The sequence below is a fragment of the Pygocentrus nattereri genome, chromosome 6, assembly GCF_015220715.1.
Source record: "Pygocentrus nattereri isolate fPygNat1 chromosome 6, fPygNat1.pri, whole genome shotgun sequence".
Taxonomy (NCBI): Eukaryota; Metazoa; Chordata; class Actinopteri; order Characiformes; family Serrasalmidae; genus Pygocentrus; species Pygocentrus nattereri.
The window spans coordinates 27,417,904-27,439,737 of record NC_051216.1 but is presented as its reverse complement, the minus strand read 5'-3'; the positions used below and the strand labels follow the sequence as shown (position 1 = coordinate 27,439,737).

The 21,834-nt window shown below is 39.2% G+C and overlaps 1 protein-coding gene across 1 annotated transcript in view; it reads left to right on the top strand.

Annotated features, from left to right (window-relative positions):
- The first annotated feature begins 1,463 nt into the window (after nt 1-1,463).
- The window catches only part of st6gal2a (ST6 beta-galactosamide alpha-2,6-sialyltranferase 2a), a 68,704-nt gene continuing 48,333 nt past the window's right edge, over nt 1,464-21,834 (top strand). Inside the window, exon 1 of the mRNA XM_017704675.2 lies at nt 1,464-1,745. The gene's annotated coding sequence lies outside the window, so the exon portion shown is untranslated. The remainder of the gene's footprint in view (nt 1,746-21,834) is intronic.

Here is a 21,834-nt window from a genome sequence, read left to right as displayed (position 1 = left end):
AGCCTGAACATAACGTTACCACTTTGAACTTATGTTTACATTTAGCAGACGCTCTTATCCAATATCTAAATATTCAGCAAGCCGCGTCTTCAGTGAGATTTGACTTCATCTGGATGTTCACCACATTTTGTACATTTGCTAGAAACTAAACACTTTAATAAGTTACTTTGATAAGTCACTGTCAGAAAAGAAACCCTGTAAAAAATTATATATTGTTCCTGAGGGGTGTGTCTACATTTTTGAATGTTTAACTGCATGCTTAGATTCAAGACTGAAAACTGATTTTAAAATGGGCTAAATGGCATGCCAATTGTCTAATCGCCCAAAAACCCAGAGGTTGAGCTGACAGAAGATTGAGGAGACACAATGACATGGTGATAAAAGTGTGAATGAGTGCAATTAGGTGAGAAGTTGTCATTGTTCTTCAGTTCCAGCCCTGTGGGGCCGGAGACCAGCACAAATTGATGGTTTTCCTGAGTAAGCACCCCTATAAACAGACTAGCTGAACCAGGTGTGTTTAAGAGGGGTATGCTCACCAAACTGCGCAGGACATGGAATTGAAGAGCCCTGACCTAGACAGAGGTCAGGGGCAAGTTCACTCCCCCCACTTAGGGGCAAGGACACTAACGTAGCAAGACTGAGCCTCTGAAAATAAAATATTAAGGAAACAATCCAAACTGCTCTTGCCTCTCATCAGCATCCAAAACAGAAAGGGCACATTCCTACAGGATGCAGAGATGTACAAGCTTTCTGAGGAGACAGACAGTCCATGCAATTATTTTCCAATATATTACAATTTTTTTTGACATTTTAAGAAATAAGGCAATTCAATGTGTGAATAACACCGTTTCTGTGACTGTAATGGATGCAATTTCATAAGGAAGACGTAACAGCACCTATATTAGTCCGGCCTTCACTCATAATGTGATTTCACACTCATTTGGTGGTAACAGAGTAACTCAATCATATAGTGTTCCAGTAAATCATTTAGTGCTGACACATAAACTCAATGCCACAGAAAGAGTTAAAGAAAGTGGAAAATGGATTCAAAACTCAAAGCACCCCCAAAGACCCTGATAGCAGATGGAGGAAAGGTTTGACAGAGCTTATAAAGTAAAATGCTGGAAGGAATGGTAATGTGTAAAAAAGCAACAATTAACATTAAACTATTTCAACTACTTCTGTTGTAAGTTGTCAAAGTATCTTACATAAGCTCTCAAGTGCCAACATTCCAAACCAGTATACCTCATGTCTTCATATTTAATAAAACACCACTGTGACTTTACTGCCCCAGAAGCGTTTGGAAATTGTCCACTACAAATTTCATGTGCAACATCCACCCATTTAGGTATGTGCACCCCTTATACAATTCTACAAAATAATCAGCCATTCTAATGATTCTTATTCCTATCATCCTAATCCAGTCGGTCCAGGCGGGGGGACTCTGACCCTGTGTGAGGCCGGGTTAGTGCTATTTGCCCTAGCTTAAGCCTGAGAAAGCGATAGACGGATAACGGATGACTTCAGCGCCCGCTGCCGGTCAGCAAGCAGCACTCTCCCTCCACCAAGCTACCAGCTCCAAAAGGCGGTGAAAGAGTGGAAGGCGAGGAAGACGGATCGCAGCGTGTAGAAGCGTCTCATGCTGTTCGCGGCGTGTGCAGAAACCGATAAACAACAGAGCATGAGGGACGAGGAGGGGAGCCTCGAGCAGCGCAGTGAGCGATGAATGCAGGCTGAGTTCTCAGGTAAGGCGCGCTGGCTTCCATATCCACTAACGCTGTAGGTTAGCTGAGCGACTGCTTTGTGATTGCAAACTACGGACGCCTTGGACATTTCAAGCTGTCGGTAGTAGCCGTGGTGAGCGTCGTCCGTACACTGAGCATGGCAGAATAACGAGCCGAGCTTGTTTTTGGTCATTGCCAGTTAAATCCGTAGTGCTCGGGGATCGTGCATTGTTCGCGTTTTCAGATCTCCTCCGTAGATGGAGTTGGCTTGGATCGGCTCGAACATCCATTGCCTGAACAATGTAGCCTCTCGCGCCCAACACACAACCTCTGTATAGCGTTTCTCTTCGCGAGCATCAAGGCTTTTGGGTCACAGTATAACACCACAGCACACACCCTTTACCCCGCAGCTCCAGTCTGGTCTGTCTGTTCTAGGCTGTAGCGTTGTCTCATAGCAGAAAGCGCAGGTAGAGCACCGCGAGTTGTTTCTGTGTAACTCATTCATAGAGTCGCTCCACATGGCGAGCTGCTGCGGCTTTCCCCCCTCCGTGTTTCGTGATCGTGCCTTGTGTAACGGTTCTCTGCATTTTGATCGCTTGCCTGGCGTGAATAATGACAGACTTGCTCCTGTGCGCATTTGTCAGTGTATTAAATTGATATTTATTGATCGATTTCATTGATATTGACGTATTTTAACGAATGTACCCAAGTCGACTACCCAAGTGGGCTAATAGCCGTTGAGCTCTGAGTGCACGGAGGTTATGGAGCGTCTCACGCTTAATTTCTCTGTTTCAAATTTGCCTTACAAGGTGGTCACTCAGGGAGGTCCAGATGGCCCCACTAACGTCAAATGTGCAAAAAAGAGAAAGTTTGTATGCTGCAGAAAGCACACACCATATATATGTTTAGTAGTAACCGCACTAGAAGGGAGTGCAAGTAATGTCTTGCCCAAGGTTTCCCCTGAATCACATATTTAAAAAAAGATTTCTCCTGCTGATGTTCATTTAGCTTCTCTGTTCTAAACTGTGTGGCCTATTGCTGAGACTCCTTCTACAACCACTTAACTTGGCCTAGAACATCATATCCAGATGGAAGGTTGGCATGGCCTAATTCTGTCTCACCAAAACACCAAAGCCCTGTTCATGCATGCTGTAGAAACAAAGGGCTATACGCTCATGAACTGTTCACTGTTCATGCTCACTGTTCACCTGCAATCACAGCCTTTTCACTCGGACAGACAAGTTGAGACAGGCTTACAAGGTGAACCTCTCTGCTCAAACACACATAGTCAAACTGAAGAGTTCCTCCAAACCTGCCTTTGATGTTTCGTTCTCTCCCTAGAGAAAATCTCATAAAGGGAGAGACGGGATTGTTTCAGGGCAAATGGTGGGCTATTTGCTCTGTTCTGCAGTTGTGTATTTAGGTCTAATTACTACCAGAAGTGTATTCATGCCCTGAGCTGAGGGAAGTATTGTCTCTTCGTTCACACTGGCCAAATGGGGCCTGTGCCTGCCTGAGTTTCATATCAAGTGGTTTAGTAGAAGTGCCTATAATTCAGGGAGGACGTACTTAATAGAATTTTAATGACCTGATCACAATTCACTGGCAGCTGAACAACAGTTTGTGGACTGCCTGTAGTTAAAATTTTCTGAAATTGTAGCACACAGATATTTAATGTTAATAATTTATTCATTATTTGAAAAACGGTATGCCTGTGGAGTCTGTGTGTCCATGCAAGTCTCTATGAAATTAGATGTTTCGGTCACTAGTGCTTGCTGTAGCTGTAAGAGGAAGCGATTCATATGATAGAAAACATCCAAATGATTTACCTTAAGAGTGTGATCAATGACATAGTAACTAAATAAAATTAGAAATTAATGTTGTGCTGTAAATGTCGGTATCTTGACAATAGAGTTGTGTGCTACCATTTCCCATTTCTTTTCAAGTTGGGTTTTTTTGCCAGTGTTTTATAACCTGTCCAGCCTCGCAGCAGTAACTACAAAAGAAAGCCTGTGGGGCAGAGCTTTGATAGGTCAGTTAATAGCTTGCACTATCGTTGTAGTCAAGACTGCTGAAGGCAAATTTGAATTAAGAAGGGAGACCGCAACATGCAGAGTCCAAGTGAAGACCAAGATTTTTAGTAGTAGAGTCTGAGACAAGACTGAGACCAGATTAAGTATTTATATTTATATTTTTTATATTTATATTTTGAGTTCTAAATACAACACAGGCATTAAACCAAAAATAATGGTAAATATAACAAATATTATTGAAGATTTGCTCAACTACGTGTATGAGTATTAAATATAATGTCAAATTATTTGGTAAATCTGTTTATGCTTTTAACAGTACAGTCCTGCATGAGCATACGACTGATTGCCAATCTTGGTCATTTTGATTTAGAGATGTTTGCCCTTTGTGGGCTGGGTGTTTGATTTGAGTAGGGTGAAACTATCATGGGCTGCTGACATGAAACGAGCCCTCCAACCAATCAGAAATGGCGCAGATTTGTAATTAGTGGCTCTATACCGTAGCCCTCTGTACACAGTTCAGTATTTCTTTAGTTGCCCCTGTCTTCAACTACCAGTGAGAGAATTTGCTAGTGTTTTAAAAACACCTTAACTTTGGTAAAACGACTAACACATTGCTCGCAGTGCTTATTTTGCAAAAAAAATCAGTGCTACACTTTCACCCAAGTGAGACTGGAGAGCTGCTTGTTTATACAGCTGTTTTTTCCTTTCCCTCTTTCCCTCTGTTGTTGCTGAATGTCTGAGCTGCCAGATGTAATATGCAATAATAAGTAAATTAACTTGGTTTATTCTGCATCGTTTGTTAGGAGTCTAATTTAGCTGACAAGTGCTTACATTGCTTAAATAATTTGTCACCTGTGATAGCCTATCCACAATATTACATCTCCGCAAATGCAGTTTAGATAATTGTCCAAATTCCTGCTCATCACTAACACACCAGTGAGGTTACAGCAGTAATTAGTCACACATTCCTGGTTTAATATCTGTTGTTTGATATCGCAGAGATTTAAAGTCTGACATCTGTCAGAAAATAAAAGCTTGAAAAAAAAAGCACTAGAAAGAGCAACATGCTGGTGAGGTTGGTGGCATGGCAGGTTTGTTAGATACACAATAACAGGAAAACTTATCCTAACAAAGGTGTGTTAGTGCCATTTTTCCTGAATACTAATATAGATGATAAACATTCCATATGTTGAATATTGATGAGGGGTATGGTTCTAAAAAATTTTAAAAACTAAAGATGATCATGAAAGAATGAATATCACTTTTTTACTTTTTCTAGCAGGTAACTAATCATAATACTACTATATGTGGTCCATCAGTATGAGAAGAATAAAGCAGCTTCTGGCTTTTTTACGGACATGACTAATGTAATCAGATGTCAAGGAGCTGGACCCTTTGACAGCCCTTGAACCCTCCCCCTTGAAACTTAGTTAGGAGGGGTAGCGGTTGAAATCTTCCCCCTATGAACTGGGACAACCCTTCAAGAATCGGATAGGTCATCAGTTGTCGTCAGCCATTTTTACGTAAGCAGACGAGACAGGGTTTTCCAGCCATTTCCAATATGCTGCCTCCAGCTGTGGTGATCTCACTTGTGTCACAGGACAAGTGAATCATATTTAAAAAAAAGTTTACTTCATTAACAGCTGCTAGTGCTGCTCTCTAGGCGACCCTGCCAGTCTGCAGTGACAGCAGAGGAGAGGAAAGTTCAGCTCCTCACTGCTTAAATACATTTAGGGCATCATATGCCTTCAAAGGGGAGGGGGCAGTTATTTAAGAATTCTTTGGTGATATGAAGCTGAACTTCATGATCGAATTTTCCCATTCCACCTTAAATGGTGCAGCAACCTCACATACCAGAATGTGACTGCTGCACCATTTAAGGTAGAATGGGAAATTTGGCTAGGTAGCAACTGAGACATCATCGTCTTACTAGTGATTTTGTGTGTTATGAAGGAAAACGCTATAACGATGGTTCTTACAATACAATGGCTTTTTAACACAGAAATACTTGCAGTTATGTGTCTCTTTGATCGCTTGTGCAGCTGTCTTGCCAATAATTTGCAGGGCATTCTGGAAATTTTCTCATATCACTCCGTTTGTAGTGCGCCTCTGAAAAATCTCCATTTGAAGGGTCAAATAGCCCTAACACTACATCCTACCCCTCCATCTCAACAGCAGTCGGGACCAACCCTACCCCTAAACGTGAATGCGCAAAATGGAGGGGTAGGGCTAAGTGTTAGGGGCAAGGGGGGAAATGGGATTGGGCCTTGAACATGTGCTGGAAAGTACATTTTACATTCATTATGCATGATGATACAGATAACATAATAGAAAAAAAAATGTCCAATAATGTTGGACCAACTCTGCATTCCAACTTTTGGCATAAGGTTAAGAGAGATTTATCTGCCCCTCTTCTCGATTTTAACATTAGGCTGTGTAAAATAAACCCATTCACAGACTGAATGCTGAATAGGAGAGCAGGTAGCCAGTCAGAATGAACTACTGAGCTAAAACTATAGTTAACCAGTTCAACACTGGATGAATGCTCATTGACGTCTTCTGCAGGTTTTTTCCCTCTTCTGTGGACGATGTTGGTTTCTCAGAGAAATACATTTGATACATCAGCCCAGGCTATTAAACTGGAAGCTGCGCTATGTCTTCTGACTCACATCCTTAACGACTCTTGCTTTACGAGTCTACATTAAGGCACTGCCCTTTCAGAGTAGAAGAATATAGTGGAACATGCTTCCTCACATATACGAGTAACTTTCCTGTTTTCCTGCCCTGTAACAATATAAAATTGCTAAATTGTTGGTTATTTATATTTTTGCATCTTCCTTTAATGTAACATACGCAAATAGTGATTACAGTATTCGAAGTTTGGCACCTTTAACCCGGATGCTTGTGTGCCTCTGAACATGCTTACCTTATAGAGGCAAGAGTCAAACCACAAACGCATTGTTGTCTATCTAACTGCAGCACTGGGCTATAGGGGAAACAGAAATTTATGAGGACTTGCGTTCGTGAAAACAAAAAAAGAATGTGAGTAGAAGACAGGCATAGACTGCAGTACCACAACGCTACTGCTTGCTGTGCTTTTCCATATTTCTTTCATTTTACATCGTAAGTCTAGTAAAGGTATTGCCTTCATGCTAAGCAGATATATCTGAAATTGCAATGTCACAAACAATTCATTGAAAATGCTTTGATATGAATAATAGGGACTGGGAGAGTAGGTGACACATTTGGACATGAACAATAAACAAGTGTTTTGTTTATTTTTAAAAAGGAGGATAATATAGTTTTCCATATGAACTCTTTAAAGAAAAAATATTGCATTGGTTTTGGAATCAGTCTATATTCCATATTGGTAAAATCAGGCCATGTCTCATCTTGATAAGAAATGCCACTCTGCTTCAAACATCCTTAGTGAAATAGTCTGATAAAGGCCCTCTCTTGAGTCCCTGTGTTTGGTGGAATGTGAAGCTCGAGCTTCATCCATCACTCCAGCTGAAGGATGGACACCTCATATACAGCCTTGGGTGTCCCATCGAACTGCTGCTCTCTGAGCTCCTGTCTAAAGGGCTGTCAGGTGTCTGAAGCGGTCGGCATGCAGTGCTGGGCAGACCTGGCTTTGACTCAGGAGAAAGGGAGAGTGTTATTTGAGATGATGGCTACACATCAGAGCAGGCGATGTGAGCCGGCGGCCATGAGTGTAAACTAATACGGGGCTGCTGAAAGCGAAGGGTTTCAGACGTCTCAGAGACTGAATGCACTTCAATTAGTGGGATACAAAGGAAGGGTAATAGAGTCTAACTACAAGCTTGTAAACATTTGCTCTGGGTGTGAGAAGTATGTAGCGATGCCATTTAAATATTTCCACACCAAGCACTTCAAAAGTTTTCTGCAGTTATTTATTGCTTCTTACCTCAGTGAACAGGAAGCTCAGTGTTTGGTTTAGGGGCTGAAACACTGGATGAGACATTCTATTAGTAGATAACGTTTTGGTCCCTCAAGTTAATTGTCTGTTATTTTTTTATGATATGGTTGAAATGTGTCCTGTAATAGAAGGGAAACTTTATTTTGTGTTACTGATGATAACACGTTTCTGTCCCGTAGTGCACATGTGATTCTGTTGCTGATGTCTGTTTACCCTGCCAAAGGATAAAATCAGACAGGAAATCAAGACCTTTCTAGCAGTAGTCAGTTCTCAGTATTTCCGTTGCTATACTGTATGCTATGAAAAACTGCAGTGCAGCTTTATATCTGAAATGTTCTTGTGTCTCAGTTCTGTGATTTTCAGTTCTGTTTTGTCCGTTGTCTGCTTCATGGAAGTCCCATGGCCCCAACGCTTAGCCAGACTATTTAAAAGGAAACACTTTAATTTAAACAACAATTATTTTATAATTTTTTTTCAATATATGTACATATATTCTTTGAAAATTTATAGTGGGAAATATAAGGTGCTCTGTTGGTGTCTCTCTTCAGAACCTCACTATGGGTATTCTTCTCCACAGGAGCTCTTATTTGAATATGCCAGCCCATACTGGCCAGCAGTTGAGAGATGTGTGCGGGAGAGGTGACTTTGTTTCATATTTCAGTTCTGATGGAGGGGCATTCAGAAAGCTATTTTTTCTTTTCTTTTCTTTTTTTTTTTATTGTTTGTTTTGACTCTGTACGCTGTTTCTTGGCACGACTTCCCTGAGTGATTAACATTGCAGTTTGAACTAGCAACTCGGTCACCATGTACTAATTTACCTGGGTTATGCAGTGATGCTGACCTCATTTCTTCACCATTGGGAGAGGTCCTTTTGAAGTGGGAGGTGAAGCGCTTCCAGAAAGAGAACGTATGCAACTACTATGTATTCAAATAGGAACATCTATCCAGCCAGCATGTATCTGAAGGAACATTCAGTAACAAGTAAAGGATCTTTAGTGTCTGGCATTCAAAGCGGCTTTGAAGGAAAAGTTTTACAAATTTTGTCGCTTGACTGGATGGATCTCGCTAACACAAAGGCGACTGAAAAGCTGCTCTCGTATGTGTGCTCCTTTGGCAGCCAGATTTCAAATGTAGACACCACCTTGTGTGCCTTGAGTTGTGCCACACCTAGGCTGCACTGTGCTTCTGTGAGCACTGCACTTATTTTGTGTTTGGATCTTTGCTGCCGTTTAGCCAACCAAGCTAGTCTCTGTGTTTAGGACCCACACTTGGACACCAAATTTAGTCCATTACAATTATGTACAAAGAATTGTGAGTCCTGATTAGTACAGTCATATGCAAAGGTTTGGGTACCCCTGGCCGAATTGCATGTGTTTGTTGACTTTTTACAAAAAACACATCCCCTTCAGGGAACACACTTCTGCACAGTTTAATGCATAAAAAATGGCCTGTGCCAAAGTTATGGCACATTATTTTGTTCCATTCTGATAGGGTGTTTATAGGAATAGAGGAATAAAATTAGAAGAAAAATGCCAGTTATATTGTTTGCTGTAGAGAATGTGATCCATTTTTTTTCTTCACATAGGAAAATTTTTTAACAGTTTGCTCAGGGGTAATCAAACTTCTGCATACAAAGAAGGTCAATATTAATCCTCCTTTATAGGCACACCATTGACTTCCGGTTAAATAGTGTGTTGGTGGCATACAAAGCTATAAATAGTCTCACCCCATAGTGAGCTCCTTGCCTGTTATGATCTACCGCACCTGCTTTGATTACAAGGTGCAGGCTTTTTATCAGTACATACAATTATGAAAATTATAGTAGGTCTGGACTTTTTCCTCTAGAGGATCCTATCTGTGGGCTAACTTTCCTGTTATTGTACTGAACTCAATCACTGTTTTTAAAATCTAGGCTGAAAATGACTTTGCTCAAGTGTTTAGATGAGTTTTTCTCTTGAAACAAAGGTCCTTTCAGGGAGGTTTATGTATAAAGAAGTTGTGGTTGTCCCATTGCTTTCACAAACTCCAAATTAGTTGACTGTAGGTGTCTCAGGGTGCCCTCATGTGAGTACTCTTCTTTGACAGTCTATTAGGAACTTGCTTTGCCTCTTACACTGAAAAATAGTTTGTCATTTCAAACTTGCCTTGGCAATAAGCAATTTAACTGGTTTTATTCCACTCAAGAATGAAACAGTGCAAAACAAACAACAAAAAAAAACCAAAACAAAAGCAATCTGTTAAAACTTCTACTGAGTCTGGAAAAAAATCGCATGTCCAGTATTGCATCTTTGCATGGACAAGGCAGAAGACTGATCACCTGTTGGTATCTTGGACAAATTGTCATACAGATAAGCCAAATGCTAAACAAAGGCTAAACTATTGTGCAAGGACCAGCAGTTTTCAGAAGGTTTGGGCAGCATTAAATTTGGCATCTCCTTACACTTTGGTAAGGTTGTTTCAAACTGAATGTTACTACACCAGCTCTAATTTTGAATGAGGCTCTGCATCAGCTAAACATGAAGGAACATCTCACCCAGAAGAATACAACTTGTCTACCAGCTGGTAAGGGCCTGCGTATTGAAACAAGAGCTTCTAAAGTTCGTTCATGAAGTCTATTAATGAAAGACATCACTCATACTATTAGCAAATCAAATTTAGGTCTGTGAGTTTGTAATTTTAGTTCACTCAGTGATGGATCATTAGCTTAATGTCACTTGTCATAGACTTATCACAGGGTCATTTCACTGGACGATAATAAAATGATGCCTTAGACACAGTTTGATGTTTGTTTTTGTAGAAACATCTATATTTGCAAGACAAAGGTGGCCGTTTAATATTCAGGGTGACTTTTGACTCGTAACTGATCTGCAGTATTATGGTGTGAAGTAGGGATGCCCTGATCATCAAATTAAATTTTATGAGCAATTCCAATTGTTTCATAGCCAGTTTCTTTCTTTCTTTCTTGTTTTTTAATAACTTAATGCTCACACTAAATTAAAAAACATGAAATGAACTCCTGCATTTACAGTGCTTTCTCTTAGCCAAAGTTGCAACAGGAAGCATGTTATTTGCTCTTTACTGAGCCAAACTGGCATTTTATATCCCTAAATAACATGAATCAAATTAAGTGCTATTTCAGTGTTAAGAGGCAACTATTGAGCACAATAAGTCATGCATAATGCCATGTCATATGCTGTGACAATTCAGCATATGAAAGCAGCATCAGGAGTGAACTTGCATTTTCCACAGTAATGTAACAATAAATTAACATTGGGGGCTAGCAGTTTCTGATCTTTTGCCAATTCCGATTGTGCATCACTAGGATCAAGCCCTTTTAGAATAGTAAAGGTTGTTGCTGCAGCAAAGGTTGGATAAACATTTTATTAATAATAGAGATGCACCAGAATTTCAGCTCCTGGAAAGTTGGGCTGAAAATGGTTAAAAGGAACACATTGATTTTAGCCAAAAGAGGGAAGAAAGCCTGGGAAAAAATAAATGAATAAACAATGAAGTGTCAAAATCTAACTCTTAACATTCATTTGAATGAGAATGAAATACTGATTCTTCTCATCACTATCCTGTGCTGTTCAGTGCAGATGTGTTCAAACAGCAGCATCAGGGAAAACAAAACGGAGAAAAAGTCAGCTGTCGAACTGCTTCATGGTTCTCACAAGGAACATTAGTAAAGTGATTTATAATCTTTGTTCAGCTTGAGTATTAAGATAAGGGCAGTTTAACGCCCAAAGACTTCCTCACTACAGATTCAATACCACTTGAAACATTACATTCTGTTCAATATGTGGAACCAGCACAACACAAGCAGAAGAGAAGGTCCTCACATGTAGAGTTTCTTAGGAGTTTTCTTAAGAACTAATTGGTGAATGAGGCACAATGAGACCATCTGTAGCCATAAACCTCAGTTTTTCAAATGACAAAGTTCACAAACGGCATGCAGAGCATAACTAAACTGTAATCTGATTCATTGCATGAATTGCGTTCTTCGTCGTCGTTATCGTCATCGTTGTTGTCATCGTATTATTTCATAGGCACATTTTGTAGTCTTCATACTATAATTATTTTAGAAAGTTTATTTTATGTCAATTATTAGTCAGCTAGGTTAGTTTTGTCCTATTGAAAGCAGGTGTGTACTTTTTTTTTCTTTTATTAAATTGTAGTGTGTATGTTTGTGTCATAAATAAACAAAGCCAAAAAAAAGTGTTGACTTTCAGTTTCGTGTTTTTGGGCCAGGTGGGTCTAAACTTTTGGCTGAAACCAAAATTCTTCATCTCTGTGCATTGCTAATTAATACACATGACCTCTAGTGAAATGTTGGATGAGGTAGGTGTCTACAAACCTCTGGTACAGCACTGAATATGGCACGTTAGAGATGTGAGAGAGAGAGTAAAATGAAATAAATTGTTTCTACATAGTTCTAATTAGTCCTGTAACATCATTTATAAATCTGTTACATGGGTTGTGTAAATTAGTGCATCATGCATAAAACATTTCAGATTGATTAGAATTTTAAAAGTCCTGTATTTTTAAAGAGCATGTCTGTCTTTTCACCACAAAGGCATCCTCTCAGCAGTGTTTGTTTCCACTACACTTGTAATGTAGGTTACCAAGGAACAAGTATAAAATCTCCAAATGTGCTAAAAATCAGCCACCAAAAAGTTTTGTCTGAATATGCTCTAAAATTAGGTTTCGGCTAAAAGAGGTAAAGCCATAATTTTAATGAAACTGAGAGAGAATTATTTAAAATGGTGTTCATTTTCTTTGATGTCCTGTGCTGCTCAATGCAGATATGTTCAGTTCAGACCAACAATAAAAATGTTGGCTGTCTCTCTTCAATGTTCACTGTTCATGCTAGGTATGCTCTAGATCCTGTATGTGTTTGTGAAATTGGTATGGGAAGAATGAGCCGGGAGATGATGAGAAATGCAGAAGGTTTAAAAAAAAAAAAAAAAGTTTAAAACTTCTAATCTAAAAAGTAAACAGTGTGGGTGCCAGTATGAGCCAAAAGGATGTCACTTTTCCCCCTTATTTTCTGCCAGCACGAAAGTACGGGCTTCTGCACAGTCTGTCTTTCTTATCCCATGTTAAGCTCTCTGATGCAATCTGCTTACACCCTGTTAGCCACTTGGTTCAACATAAGGTTTGCTTAATTAGGTCAGTGCTTGTGTGTCTGTCTGTCTCTCTGTCTATGAAAACCTGCATGAGGAAAGAGAGGTGCAATAGTCCTGCTATTGTTATACTAAGGGCATGTCATAGAATAGTTTACATCTTACATCTTGTATACAGTGATGGTGGCTAGAGGTGCACAGCAGAATAAAACCAGGGAAGAGCATGTTCTGGAATCTGATTCATTTTTTGCTCCTCCTCAAAGTCTTGGCTGCACAGTTCTGTGGGGTTTTTCCTTCTTTAATATACCTGAAGCCCAACATTAGGTATTTATTAGCTTCTTTTTAAGCTCATTCAGAGCAGGAGAACACAACTGCAGGGGAGTCTCCTTGACTAGAGTGGTATGACTGTGCCTGTTGGACCCATTGATCCCATAATGGTTTTGTAGTAATGGAACATTTTTATGTTATGATGTTTGTGCTTCTTGCAGAAAGTGCAACTATTCAGTTTAAGTTTGCCCTATGGTGGAACAGCTGTGCTCTTGAAGTCAGTCCAGATGAGTACTTGATAACTGGATAAAGCTTGGAGTTTTTTAACAGTGATTGACCTAAGAAGCATAATTATTCAAAGTATTTTAGCCCCCCAGTCTAAGAATAAAAGGAAAGCAAGAAATCAAAACTGTGACTAAATGTTTCACATTGATAACTGAGTGGAATTTTTTTTCATTTATTTTCGCTTTTTTTAATGCATTTTTAATGAATTCTAAATGAAATATTACAAGATAATGAAATACCACAATAAACATTTACTTTCTTGGCAAGCTACATTAAAAGGTTATGTATGGGGGTCCTACATAACCGGTCAACATTGAATTGAGTTTCTGTTTTGCAGTGATTTGCTCTGTGTAGACAAAACAGACTGACAGTCACAAGCAGCAGTGCTGACATGCCCACATTCCCTCCCCCCATAGTTCGTTCAATCAATCAATCAATCAACCTTTATTTAGTCTCGGAGAACATTGAGGGTGCCCCTCGTTTACAATGTTGCTGAGTTAGTACAGAGTAAGTGGTTTGATAATGTGTAAATTGGCATCTCTATCAAAAGGTTCTAAAATTAGGAAATATCACGTAAGGTATGAAATGAACTGACACTACAGTTACTAATTCAAATGACAGAGATAAAGGGGTTGCATTTGAGGTTATTCTTTTCAGGGGGCAAAAAAAGAAGCTATAAAGCTTCTATGTAGAATATAACGTTCATTCTGTTGCTTTGCATCTTTTCACCATCTAGACAGGTTCCATTCATTAAGATTAAGTGACCCTTATTTGTCCCACAACGGGGAAATTTCACCTCTGCATTTAACCCATCCGTGAAGTGAAATACCACATACACACTAGTGAGCACACACACACTAGGGGTTAGTGAGCACACTTACCCGGAGCGGTGGGCAGCCCAATCCGCAGCACCCGGGGAGCAGTTGGGGGTTAGGTGTCTTGCTCAAGGACACCTCAGTCATGTGCTGTCGGCTCTGGGGATCGAACCGGCAACCTTCCGGTCACGAGGCTGGATCCCTAACTAATGACTGCCCCAAAGAAAAACGTTTACTATGAAGACGAGGCCCTGCTGGGATTCATTTGGCAGAATGGGCCAAATCGAAGGTATTTTTGGTTACTGTACTTTCATAAAGTAAAAAAGTTTAATTAGTTGTGTATTACATTTAAAAAGTAACCTTCCAATATAAATATCAATGGTGATTATTTTACTAAAGTGTAATGAAGTAATGTATTACGATTCACTGAGCTAATTTTAGGTTCACTGAACATTTTTATATATATATATATATATAATAACAACAGTTCATTGTCCATGAAGATCAGTAGAGAATAATGTTACATTGTAGATGTTCTTTTAAACTGTAAAGGTGAGTGCTCTGTGGGAGTGCCTGGGCACACCCCCCCAGTAACAAGTCTGTTTTAAAGCTGTTATTACACCCTGCTTTTAACACTTGATCTGAATCTTTAATCTGAGAGGAACTGTTGCTGGTCTGTGACACTGGGGTGTTTGGGTGTTTCTTGGCTCATTGCTCCAAAATTGGGGAGAGTTGGTATTAGTGGGCTGGATATGGACCACTCAGTCTGGGGTAAGACACAGCACTGGGTTCTGGCTTGGAGGGATATACATGCAGCATGTCTATGTCGCTAGTAATTATAGGCTTGTCTTTGTGTGTAGCAGTGTTTGGCAGCAGAGCTTGAAGGCAGCTCTCAGCTGGGTCTGCTCCAGCCAGGTGGCTGCTATAATAAGCCCTCATTTTCACTGTGCGTGCGTGCGTGCGTGTGTGTGTGGACTCTCTGGTTTGTACAACAGGGACTGTTTGAGGTTATGTGCATGAAACTGGCTTCTGTTCATAGGAGCAGTTGGGACACCGTCACTTCCCGCCTGGACATGGGATATCATCCTGTGCGCAGGTACACAGCGGAAATGTCAGCGGCCATTCTGAGGTCAGGGTTCACTTGTGTTTGCTGTGAAACAGATGGAAGTTGACATGAGAGCAGGTGTGGGTGGGAGGCACTAGGTGTTATTCTTCACCTTAGAACAGTAAAGCCAAAGGTGCAAATCCCTGTTTACCTTTATCAGAGACAGAGGCAGAAGAGATGGTTCACGGGTTGAAATATGAATAGCTTAATAACTCCTAACGCAGTGGATGTATGACTGGCTCTTTTTGAAGAAAGATGGAATTTCCTGTCACCTTGTTGGTTATGCATACATCAGGGGAAGGATATGCATATGCATAGTAGGCATAATTTGTGTTATCTGAGCTGAAGGTCGCATTATTTGTGATCTTTATCTGTTTTTTACTAACGATTTCAAATGCACTTTAGAAACGTTAGCTTGGCTATCAGTTTCAGATTTTTGGGTCTCTATTCATTGAAGTGCATAGGAGCCATAGGAGTCTCGTATAACTGAAACTAACTGCCTGGGGGTGTCGCAAATATTGCTGCAGAATGGCTAGATTTGCCTAGAAGGGCTTTGCCTTAACAGGCTTGTTTAAAATACTCAAGTGCATTTAATCCAGTCCTCAAAATTCCATCTGCCGTTTTTACTGAAACCATATTAAAAAAAAAAGAAGAATGGGCTGGATCATGGAACAGAATTCCTACATTAGAATCAGTCATTCGACTATTATAGCACAAGACCTTTCTAGGAAAATATCCTGGGTTTCCTTTTTAATCAAAGTGCTGCAAAATGAAAGCGAAATCAAAAGTGTTGCATTTAATTTTTGTTCAGTGTGTCTATATATTGGTAAGAAACACTGGTCATTTAAGTATTACTGTTAGAAAAGATGATGATGATGATGATGATGATGATGATGATGATGATGATGGTGGTGGTGGTGGTGGTGGTGGTGGTGGTGATGGTGGTTGTGCATACACGTCTGGTTTGAGCTACAATTGAAGATTTAATTGTGCCCTTTCCATGAATGAGAGATATTTGTAGCTTGAAGGAAAGGACTAAAATGTAAACAGCTTCAACATGTACATAAAGGATCTATTGAAAGGTGTTTTCATGGGTTGTTGATTTAAAATTGTTTGAGGACTGTAGTGAAATCAGTTGTTAAAATTATATTGAATTTACAAACAAATTCATTCACCACCATGAATGCACAACTAAACCTGAGCAGTGCTAATATGAACCAGTGATACTTTAATATTAGTGTAAATTGCTTATGAACTAAATCACGCAGTATTAAACTAAATATAGATTTAAACTGTATTCTGCTTGTATGTGTCAACATTTGTAACTGATGACCTGGTTAAATACGGAATTATTTGCATTGTTGAGTGTACATAGCTTGTGGTGCACATATTGATGGCCAGATAATCCTGAGATTTACAGCTCACTCCCTCTGAGTCAGCATTCCTGCTCTAGCGGGCACTCATCACATGGACAATGATGAGTGTGTGTAACTGCTGACTAGGGGAGCACATTTCCTGAGAAACTATTTCTAACATGCGGGACCCAAGGTTTTGATATAAAGGCTGAATAGGTTTTCCTGTTTTTGGTTTATATGTGTTATGCAACAAGTTTGGAGAGGTTTAGCAGTAGCCATAGTAACATACTAACTTACTCTTGTTCTAGCAGATTTGACTGCCTCAAGTAAGATGCATGGTAAATTCATCAAAGGAGGATTATGCTTTTGTATATCTTTATAGGATGCCAGTAAATCTAACCCGTCTTTGCATGGAAAGTTTTTGAGCTATATTATGGCGAAGTAAGTAAATTCAGTGCATGGAGAGAAGAGATTTTTCAGTCTTTTCTCTTTGATGTATCCATAATCCAGTTAGGGCAGACACGATGACTCAGTTGCGTTTGATCTCTATCCTCTGTCCGATGCAAATGTTTGAACACCCATGGTCAAATTGCATGTTCTGTTGATTTGCTAAGTGAAAATAAGAACACATGCTCTACAGAGAAGAAAGATAAATATGGCATTTTTCCCTTTTAAATTTTAGGGCATGATTTCTAAGAACTTTTAAAATATACAATGTGTCAAAACTTTTGTTCTGTTTTTTTTTTTTTTTTTTTAATCCGAGTGGGTTCTCTGGATGAGACTAATTTTCACTTAGAAAATCAGCAAAACATGAAATTTTATCAGGGCTGCCCAGACTTTTGCATACAACTGTACATGTAAGAGAGATGTAAGTCACTGATTGTACTGCACAGTATTTGAATCAATAGCTAAAGTGACACCTGCAAAGGTTTAGAAATTAGTGAAGCGCTAAAATGCAAAAATACTTTCTGAAACTGAAATTCAGGACACATCTGGCTGAAAACTGAAATTGAAAACTGAAAGAAACTGTAATAAAGAAAATATATTTAATTATTAATAAAATCTGCTTTCAGTATGTTCCGAACTGAACTAGAAATTGCTAAAAACAGTTTACATAAAACGGTTCCTAAAATCATTACAGTATGTAGGTTACAGTGTGTGCCACAGTCCAACATATCCATCAACAACAGAGAATGGTTGATCAATCAAGGCAAAGAATTCTATTACTTTTTTAGTAATTCTTGACACTGGTGCTGCAGTTAGAATTTTTTCTTTAATTCATTTTTATTTTTATTTTTAATTTTTAACATAAGCTGTGGTTAGAGATGCATTGTTTTGCTGATTCTGCATATTGACAGGAATGTCGTATTTTCAAGTGACATCAATCTGTAACAAAGTTTTTGTGCACGGTACCTCCTCTTAAAGCTCAGCATGAACACAGAGGTAAATCGTTGGTCTAATGTCCCTCATGTAATAGTTTCACACAGCTTTTTTTTTTTTTTTTTTTTTTTTTCTCCTTTGTTGATCTGCGGCTGCTTAAACTGTTTGAACATATTTGTGCTGATTGGTGCAGGAGAGTGGAGGGGGAAAATAATGGTACAAGGGAAAAAAGAGAGCTTAAAAAGGATTTATTGAGACATGTTAATGTTTTTTCTTGAGGAAAAAAAATTCTGACTGGTTCTGTCACCTTTTAGACACTGGCAGTGGTGTTCTGAGCTTCAGCTGTTGTCAAATGGGAGCTACAAAGCAAGATAGCTAATCACCTAATACCGTTACTGTATCCTTATGCTTTAACAGTTACATAAAATCAACAAAACACATTGTTTATATTTGTGTTTGTATATAAAGCAGTTATTATATGGCAGTCAATTCCAGCCAAAACGTCATGATCGTGACAAGCCAAAGCTTAAGCAAGCTCCCTTCTGTAGAAAAGACACTTGTGGTGATGAATAGTTATTATTAGGCTACCATAAACACCAGATGAAAATAAAGATAACCCAGCATGTGGAGGAACGAGATAAAGGACCACTCATGCATGCACACATGCACATTGTTCCAGTCTTTATGGGGTGTTTCTGTTTTACCTCTTAATTGTTTTAACCTCATAAACCAAAAAGGAAGTCTTTTAGTTCTTTTACTTCTTTAAATAAAGTGTATTTGTATGTACTTATTCAGGGGAAAAAAGGTTTTAATAAACTTTTTTTTTTTTTAAAGCTTAATGTATGGTCTCACATGCCCACACCCACACAGTTTCACTCTAATGCCACACATGCTTGCCAGTGCTAGAACCCCCTGTTGATTGACTTCTTAATCCTCACTTTGCCCTTTTCTGAGAGCGTGTAAAGCACACTGGACTGCGTGCAGCACCTGAGACCCCGAGCACTGCATGGCAGAAAGAGCGACATGTAGTCAAACCTGAAAACTCTGTACACTTGATCTGCTGGCACCTGAAAAGGACAAACGCTGCCCTTCAGCACTTGAAAAGTGAGCTGCTCCTTTAGGCAATTAGTTTTTGTGGGGTTTATTTATTTATTTATTTATTTATTTCCTTTTCATTTCTCTGGTTTCTTGAAATTATGCATGAACATGATTCATTCCCTGTTTGAGGTAGCTTGAATGACAGTTTATGTAATTATGAGTGGGCTTTCATGTTCTACTGTTTTTGAAAAGGCCGATATGGCAGGAATTTAAATGCGAGAGTGATTATCTCTGTGACGCATATCCCTGGACCGCAATATCCTTTTCCCTCTGTGTCCCTTTACATGAGGATGATCACTCAAACGAAGGGAAATTTGTCTGTCTCTGCCTTTGCAGAGCTTTGGCTGATATTACTGCATTGATTTTTCCTTTTTTCCTTTCTCCAGCTCTCATTCACTTCGGCTTTGTGTCTTTTCGTGCTGTGTGCTCAGGAGGTTTGCTGCATGTATCTTTGCAAAATTGTTAATTTGAACATCCTGATTTAGAACAGCTCATGTTTCCCCTGTCATAAAGTGCGGAGGGATCGATAAGCCTTATGAATTACAACACACTAATGAAAGCAGCCCACATTAGAGCTTAGACAAGCGCTGACTGGCGCTCATTTAACAATAGCCTGCTCGATTCTCATTCAGAAAGCTCCTCTCTTCACCCCAATGAAAAATGCATCAAATGAAACCTTTCTTTTTCATCTTTGGTTTTAGTTGCCATTTGAATGTCAAAGTTTGCGTCTAACTCCGAGGCCTCCATCTGTGGATTCTGGATTTAGGCACGGCCTCTCCGTCGTTTAGAATGGCGTCAATTCCCAATTCCTCCAGATTTTGGTGTCAATTCAAGTGTGCTGGAACTCTCCCAAAGCTAGGAGCGTGTGATTCATGCTGGTGTCTGCCAGCTTCTGTCACTTTTCCAAATCTCCAGAGCAGACCAGTGGTCCATGTTTCTCCTCTCGCAGCCCTTGCTCAGGAGGGGTTAATGCACAGCATCAATATTTCATGACGATGGGGGGAAAAAAAACGACGAACTACAGAATCTTTTAATATTTCATGTGGTACAAACAGGTTAGCTTGTGGTGTTACGTGAGGTCCTGCTAGGACTTCTCTGTTTATAACGTTTTTGGAAACAAACTGTGTGTGCAGGTAGGCACACAATGACTAGTACTCACTATCATCATGCTTACCAAGTATATAACGAAATGTATGTGGATGCATGATATTAGAATCGCAAGAAAAATAATCTCCAAAGGACAGATGTTTAAATCAGCATCATTAGATTTACATCACATTTACATTTCATATTGATCAATATTTCCAGCTGATACTTGATGTATATGTACTCCAGAAGAGCAGAACGTTTAGCTGATGCTGTGCTACTGTGCTAAAATGTCTACATTTTATTCCTTTTACTGCATTTGTATCCCGTTGGAAAGAAATGTTAGCCTTTTTTGTAATGCTCAGCCAGGTGGATCTATCAACAGATATGTAGATGGAAAATGATTGTATATTGTGGGGCTGAACGATTTGAGGGGGATATATTTCATTGTGATTTTTCTATTTACAATTTCAATTATTTATTTATATTATTCTTATTATTTATATTGTTTTTTTTATGTAAATTAAGTTCAATGCTGCCTTTTATCCTTTTGAACACTAGCTCTTCCAATTTGTTTTTCTGGCTTAAGGCTTGAGTGCTGAATGTAGTGTGCCAGACTGCCAGTTGACCAGCATGATGTTATTAAGGTCAGATTTTCTGTACTGAAAACGTACGATAATGTTGACAAAGGTAGAATATAATTAAAATCGCAGCTCTTGCGATTTCGAAATTGCACTCTTTGAAATTGCAATTGTGAGCACCCAGATGACATGCACTGCAGTTAACTGTCAGGTCCTGACAAAGTATGTACTGCAAATTACTATTAAAATGATTTTTTTAAAGTCTAAAACCAACAGGGACACCACTCTTTTATCTCAGTGTAACACTGATGTAGAGTTTTAAACGATATTGCCCAGCATTAATAATCAATCTGCTGCTTCAATTGCTGCCATTTATTCCTGCTGAAGCAGCTTATTTATGGCTTTCCTGCATGTTTTGCAACTGGACAAGTTGGATTTCTGTCATTTGTAATCTGCTTCCAAGTTATTCTATTAAAACACTGATCGGAAAAGGATATAACTGTATTGCAGAGGGATTTGCTGGGAACAACGCTACTAGACTCTTCCTGTGAAAACATTAGATCCAGGCTGTGGTCTCTGTGGCCTGTAGGGCAGAATAGGGCCAAAGTTACTCTAATCTCACCTCCTCACATAATGTGAAAACAAACATATGTTGTCCGAAGAAAACTTCATATCTCAAATGATGACGTTACAAGAGAAGGAAAAAACCTACTGTACTTTTAAAGTAAAGCAGTGGTCCATTCTTCATGAAATTTACACACAATGTAAAGGGCAACAGGCATTTTTAAAATTGTCAAAAACTGAAAAACAACTAATTATTTTTTAGTGTTTTAGTAATAAATTCTAGTATTATGTCATGCATTTTTACAGTCTCAATTTATAACCTACCTACCTTCTTTACTTGTATATTGCTTTGTCTTTTTGGCCCTCAGGCCACCCAAACATTGGGCATCATTCACCAATGTCCACCTAAGTTTTTTCTTAGGACTTTTCTCAAAAACAAAACTATACATAAGTATAACTATATATATAAGTACCTAAG